The sequence below is a fragment of the Leptonychotes weddellii genome, chromosome 3 (assembly GCF_054177405.1).
Source record: "Leptonychotes weddellii isolate Sample4059 chromosome 3, ASM5417740v2, whole genome shotgun sequence".
NCBI classification, from domain to species: Eukaryota; Metazoa; Chordata; class Mammalia; order Carnivora; family Phocidae; genus Leptonychotes; species Leptonychotes weddellii.
In genome coordinates, this window is record NC_138371.1 from 4,759,413 (window position 1) to 4,766,761 (window position 7,349).

The 7,349-nt window shown below is 45.8% G+C and overlaps 1 pseudogene; it reads right to left on the minus strand.

Moving 5' to 3' along the window:
- Positions 1-2,607: 2,607 nt before the first annotated feature.
- Positions 2,608-4,335, minus strand: LOC145720723 (large ribosomal subunit protein uL14 pseudogene; annotated as a pseudogene).
- Positions 4,336-7,349: the final 3,014 nt, after the last annotated feature.

Consider the following 7,349-nt stretch of genomic DNA (forward strand, 5'->3'; position numbering starts at 1 on the left):
TTGTATACATTTTGCATATATACACACACAAAATGTATGTATACAAAATGTATACAATGTTTTTGTTTATTTACAAAATTTACAAAAATTAATGTTTTTGTTTATCTACAGAAACATTAAAGAGCAAGAAATGGTAGCTGGTGTCCATTTGCTCTTTGGTAGGTTGTCCAGTGTGCTTGGCCCAGGGAAGGTCAGGCGGGACCCGGTGCTCCACTCCTGTGACTCTTGGCACAGATTTCCAGGCTCTGATGCCCAGAGCAGGCAAACCCACAGATAAACAACATAGGTGAAGACCCATCCACCCCCAGCTGAGCTTTCTCTCTCTTTTAAAACCTGGTCTCTGCCCCCCAGAAACTTTAAATCTAATTTTTTTAAATGGGGCGCTGGCACAACTTACCAGCTTGAAGAGAAACTGGCCGGAGGTGGTTGGAGGGACATTTTGCTCCCCAGGGCATGTGTGCAGCTCTGCATGGTGATGTTGTTGCTATGCTCAGAAGATCCTGGTGCTGGCCAGGGAGGGGCAGAGACGTTAGAGGAGACTCTCGCATTCTAAATCCCTGTTTTCCACTTCCACGCACCTTTCTCGGATATTTAGAAGCGTATTAACTAAGTCGACATAGCTGATCTCCGCCTATGTAAATCACTTGCATCTAGAAACTTATCCAAACATGGTGTAGGCTTGCCATCGTGGGGCAGATGGAAGAGTATGCGGACGCGAGAAAAGTAGCGAGAATCTGGGCACCTGGGTGGCTCAGTCGGTTAACCGTCTGCCTTCGGCTCAGGTCATGATCCCGGGGTCCTGGGATCGAGCCCTGAGTCGGGCTCCTTGCTTGGTGGGAAGCCTGCTTCTCCCTCCTCTGCCCCTCTGCCTTCTTGTGCTCTCTCTCACTCTCTCTCTCAAATAAATAAATAAAATCTTTAAAAATAAGTCAGTAACAGAAGCATTTAAAATTTAGTGGTGAGTTTATTTATTTACTTATTAGCAGGGGGTTATTTCTTTATTTTCTCAACTTTCGTGTATGTTGAGAAATGGCCACATTAAAAGTTAAGTAGGGGGGAGGGATGGAGGACAGTGAGATCCCCTAATTCAGTGTTTCTTAAAGTGCCAACCTTGGACCAGCAGCAGCAGCCCCTGGGAATGCGTTAGAAAGGCAAATTCTCAAGCCCCACCCCAAGCCCTCTGTATCAGAAACACAGCCAGTGGGGCCCCGGAGACGTTTAATACGCCCTCCAAGCAATTCCGACATACACCCACATACTCTGCTCCCAGGGTAAATTCTATCTTTCTCCACCAAAGAGAATCTTCAGTCCACCAGCCCCCTTCCTCATCCATTGGAACTACAGAGAACCCCCCTACTGGCCATACGCGCCTTGCAGGCAAAGACAAGCCCACCCCCAAAACACGCAGCCAAACGTTGCACTCTGGGAATAGCCATGACGAGAGAATTAAAACAGTGACCTTCATATCTGTGAAGGATGCTCACAACAGCCGTCAATACTGATGAATCTAGATCTTCACTAATGAGCACAAACCCACATGCAAGGATCCTAAGGCATTGAAGAAAAGCCACGTGCCAGAAAGTGGCAAGCACAGGAAACACAGTTAACACAAGGAGAGAAACAGGAAAAAAAAAAAAAAAAAGTAACGATGATTATTTACGAAGTGAGAGGGTGTAAAATGTAGATTGGTTGCTTATCTGATTTTTCTAACTGATCAGTTATTTTTGGATGGGGGAAAGAAAAGAAAGAAAGATTAATATCCTTGGAGCGTTTTGGGAACCAATACTACGTTCATTAAACAAGGACAGGCTGCTATGAAAACAATCAATCCGACAAAGAGTTCTTGGAAATTAAAAACAATAAACAACACAAACTGCTAATATCAAAACGAGAACCACAGCAGAAGGATTGGATAATGAAACAGACATCACTGAAAAACAAATCAGTGTTCTAGAACACAGGACATGAAGTCAACTTACAAAGAGGTAATGTTATGATAGAGGAGTGGAAAGAGATTTGCAAGCCTGTCATGGGCAGTTATGGGGAGGGAGGGCTTTCCTATCCCAATTTAGATGCCCCCTAATTTTTAAAATTAGTTTAAAAAGAATTGTTAAATTGTTATTTGAATGATCTACAAAGGGCATAGGATAGCTTGTCGTTTTAGAAAAGCAATAAGCCTACATTTATATTATAGGAGCCCATTTGTGAGAGTCGTATGAGTGTGTTTGTGTGCACACTGCCGTGTTTAACGGATGTCCACCAATATGTGAACAGCTCTTTTCTCTAAGTGAGGGGATTTTAGTCTGCCTCTGCTTCAATAAGTAAGTATCATTATTGGGGGGGAGCAAATAATTTTTTTAAAGATTTATTTCTTTATTTTAGAGAGAGAGAGAGTGTGTATGCAAGCAGGGGAAGGGACAGAGGCAGAGGGAGAGAGAGAATCTCAAGCAGACTTTGCTCTGAGCACAGAGCCCAACGCGGAGCTGGATCTCAGGGCTCTGAGGTCATGGTGAGAGCCGAAATCAAGAGTCGGACGCCCAACCGACTGAGCAACCCAGGCGCCTCACAAATAATTTTTAATTTTTTTTTTTTAACAAATGCACCAAATTATCCAGCAATGCTGCCAGCACTGGATGCAATCCTGGGCTACAAGTCTGCACACTTCTTTGCAACTGGTCCTGAGATAGCAGAACCTTTCACCTTTTTGTTTACCATGACCCCTGCATTATCTTCAAATAGGGAAACACACCATCTTTTCTCCAGTCTGACTTTTGGGGTTGAATTCCCACTGCTGGAGGTACCTTCTTTCTGAGCTGCATGGCCATCACCATGTCACCCATTCCAGCAACAGGAAGTCTGTTCAGTCGTCCCTTGATCCCCTTCACAGAGATGATATACAGATTTTTGGCTCGTGTGTTGTCAGCACGGTTGATCACAGTTCCTACCTGAAGACCCAGGGAAATCAGGAATTTCACACCGAAGGACCCAACCGCATCCTTGCTTTGATATCTTGAACACAGGAATGGGACAGAACGGATATCATTCTTACAGTAACTCTAAGTTTCCAGCTCGCAGATGACTGGCTATGGAACATGAGGTCAGAGATGGCTCGCTTCCGCAGTGGGGCTTGCCCGTGGGTGCTGAATGCAGGCTTTTGGTTGGGAGCTGACTGAGCCGAGGGATCTAGAGAAGGCGCTCCAGAGGAAGTTTGATTGGGATGCTTCATGTCCCTTGCACCAGCTGGGAGGAAAGCTCATTGCAGGGTTCTGCTTCATCAGTAACCACCGCTCATGCACAAGCCGGTGCTAACTGTTGTTTGGATTTTATTATGATTTTATGTCATCTGTCATCTCTTTGCCCTCTGTGATTCTCAGTTTCTAAAGAGTTATCTAAGAGTTTCTATGTTATTGCTGTGTAGCAAGCCACCCCAAAACATAGTGGCTTAAAAAAGCAATCATGTGTTACTTCTTTTTCTTTTCTTTTTTTTTTTTTTTTTACAGATTCATTTATTTATTTTAGGGAATGAGAGAGAGAGAGAGAGAAAGTGAAGGAAGGGCAGATGGTGAGGGAGAGAGAATCTCCAGCAGACTCTACAGTGAGCGTGGAGCCCAACATGGGACTTGATCTCACGACTCTGAGATCATGACCTGAGCTAAAATCAAGAGTTGGACACTTAACCGAGTGCACCACTCAGGTGCCCCAATCATGTGTTACTTCTTATAAACCTGTGGTTTGCCTGGCCAGGCTCAGCTTGAGTGTACGTCTGCAAGCTGGCTGGAGGCTAGCTGGTCTAGGAAGGTGTCAGCTAAGAAGACTCAGCTCTGTTCCATGTGGAGCTCATTCTCCAGCTGGTTAGCCCGGGCTTGTTCTCACAGTGGAGGCAGGGGTCCAAGAGAAAGAGCAGAAGAGCATGAAACATCTTGAAGCCTAGGTTCAGACACTTGCACCACATTTGTTGGCTAAAGCAAGTCCAACACCAGTCTGGATTCAAGGGATGAGGAAACATACTCCAACTCTTGACGGAAAGAATGTAAAGCTACATTGCAAAAGGCATGAATATAAGAAGGAGTGGAAAATTGGGGTCATTTTTGTAATCCATCTACTGAAATCAGCTGTTATCCTGGTGGTGTGCCCTTCAGTCTCAGCAAGGGCTTGTAGAAACAGACCATAGTCACACTAGTGGCCCATTTTGTGAACGGCATTGTACGCAAAGTGAAATCCTGACAGGTGTCCAGGAGTCCTCTCTCTGTCGGGTCTGGTACCCTTCCCTTTTCCTATCCCATCTGTCTTCTCTTTCCCTCCCTTCTCCCCAGAGAGCCTTCCTCACAAGGCCATGGAGATTTCAATTTCTCAGACTCATCCTGGAAGGGCAGCGCCAAGCCTTCATGCTCCTCCCAAGAACAGGCTTGTTATGCCATTCAGCTTCTTCACGCAAAGTATCTGCAGACAACACATTTTCCTCTTGCTAATGTTGTCCACCTTTCATAAGATAACTTTATTGCTTTATTGCCCTACATGACTTTGTCTGCCAAAGTTGAAAAGAGAAAGGAACAATAGAGGGAAGGGGGGAAAAAAAACATTCCACCAGACTTACCATAAAAAAAAAAAAAGAGCTCTTTTTATCTGGGGATGAAAAGAAAGCAGACGACAGATGGGGGAGCCTCTTTGGAAAGGTTGAATCACTTTCACAAAGACAGACATTCCGGCAAATTCTCCCAATGTTAAAATTCCAGCCATGTTTATTGGTGGTCAGCTGCAGATGTGCCCTCTTCTTTCTGGAAAAGAAAACGCAAGCGCAGCTTCCTCTTGAACCACCCTGTCAGGGAAACAATGGTGTCCTTTGGTTCCATTGGTTCTGTTCCTAGCTGAATGATGACATCATCGAAGCATCTGATTTCCCCGCCTACATAAAAGGAGATTAATGGCTAAGACCACAAGAAGGACTATTGTTTTGCCAGCTTTGTTCAAACTGGTGGTTAAAATACTTTCTTTCACAAAATGCAACATTGCCCCAGAGGTAACAAAACCCCCTTCTTCTGTGATGTTCCTTCCCTGCTCTGAGAAAGACCACACACAAGGGACGGAGCCATGCCCACAGTCAATGCCCCTGATTGTCCCGCGTCTAGATTCCCCACCATTAGCCCCAGCTGCCAGGAAATCAGAACTTCATATGGAAAAGCCAAGGTGAAACAAACCTATTGGGGCTGTGGTCAGAAAAAACAACTCTATTTGTTAAATCCCAGGCTCTTTAAGGATGCTGGAACTTGAAACCTCGAGTGTCAAGGCTGACCAGTGACCTACGTTCTATCAGTTGGGTTTCATGCCGTTGTTTTAAAGAGCGATGAAAGAAGAGGCCAGATCGTGATTCCCATCCGTTATGACATTACCTGTCACAGAGCCTCTAGTATCCTCCCAGCTATGAGCAGAGCCCCCTCTCCATTCCATAGGGTCCCTGGGTCTCGCAGCTGTTTACAGGACTTTGCCGAGGCTGGGAGGACTGGGGGTCCTCGTGGGTGGCTGCCCCAAAAGGACAGCCGGCTGCTCCAGCATTAACAATAACTTCTTCAGGCTGTTGGACTCTTTGGTCCTTGGACTGCTCCACAGATTGGTTCTGCAAAATGAGTACAAGATGGGAATGTGCCACTTGTCAGTAGATTTGGCAAGGATGTTACTGTTTATGTAAACCACGGTGAGAAAGACTACCCCCGCCCTTTAAGAATCCTTTTGTCCAAGTCAATGAGAAACTTTCTATTCTGAAACTCAAGGTTTGAAGTTCGATGCCCGTGCTGTCCAGCGATGGTGGAAATATTCCCTGTCTGCGCTACCCCGTACGGTGACCACTAGTCACATGTGGCTCCTGGGCACTTTGCCACCTAGTTACTGCAACTGAGGAACTGACCTTTCACTCTTATTTAATTTTAATTAGTTTAAATGTGGATAGCCACGTGTATCATCTAGACACCTTGTATAATTATGTAGTTCTCTTATAAAGCGTGAGGGACACTTACCCCAGCAAGTCTGCTCCCAGGTATTTGTGCAAGAGAAAGGAAACATATGAACACACAGAGAAACGTATTCAAATGTTTGTGGCAGCTTTATTCATAATCTCCGGAAATTGGAAACAACTCCAAAGTCTATCAACTGATGCAAGGAAAAACAAATTGTGATACATCTATAGAGTGAAATACTAGCCAGAGATAAAAAGGAACACATTTCTGATACACAGTAACGTTACACTAAATGAGAAAAGCCAGACTGTATAATTATATGATCTGTTTATCTAGAAAAGGCAAGCTCCAGTGATGGAGAACAGTCAGCGGTTGCCTGAGGGTGGAGGACAGGAGAAGAGAGCACAGGGAGACCCCCAAGAGGCACAGGGGTGCTTTCCAGGGATGCAAACATCCTGTACCTTGAACATAGCTGACCACACACAGTTGTTGCAAATCTCACTGCGCTGTACACTTAAGATAGGTGAGTTTTATTTTATTTCATGTAAGTTACATGGTGGTTTTTAAAGACTCTCTACAGCTTTTCAAATGAAAATTATGGAATTTATGTCCCATAGATTCCTTGCTTCTCTACCGACCTACTTAGGTCACTGCAGAAAACAGCCCGGGGCAAGTCGGTGGTGGCTGCCGCAAGCCCTCTGGTGAACTTCAGGCTGCCGAGCTCTCTCTCTCCAGTCATGATGTGAAAGCATATACATGATTTTTTAAGGAACTATTTACACGCTCGTAATTGAGCTTCCACGGACATGACGGGGAAGTCAAGCCAACACCAAACATGATGCTTTCATGAGCCACCTTTGCCCTCCCTGAACTGGACTGCTTCCTGCTCCGTGTCGACCCCAGCCCAGAGGCAGAGACTAGCACCCTGGGGGGACATGCCATGCCTGCTGGACCACAGCACAGAGAGACCAAGCCAGTGTCCAGACACTCTTGCTTCTCCAGGGCCGGGAGTGACCTGCTCTACTGTGAATGCTCACAGCCCCCAGCATCCTATTTCATTACTAGGAGGAAGCTCCCTTTGAGGGAAGGGGTTGAGGCACCAGTCTCCTGGGGAGGCATATTCGGAGCTGAGGGTTCAGGAAAGGTGTTGGATGTGAGCTGTGGAAACCGAGCACCGCGGGCATCCCCTTGGAAGGAGAATTCCTTATGCCTAGACTTACTTCCTAACATGAAGGGCTCTCTGGCCAGGAAGAGTGTCCTTACAGAAGCCAGCCTCCCTTGGAAGCTTCAGGACATGTGCTGCTAAGGCTACAGAAAGCATGTGAAGGAAGCATCCTGTAAGAGTCCAAGACTTGAACATACGCATTCACCCCCAGTTCCCTTCTGAAACCCCACTGGGAC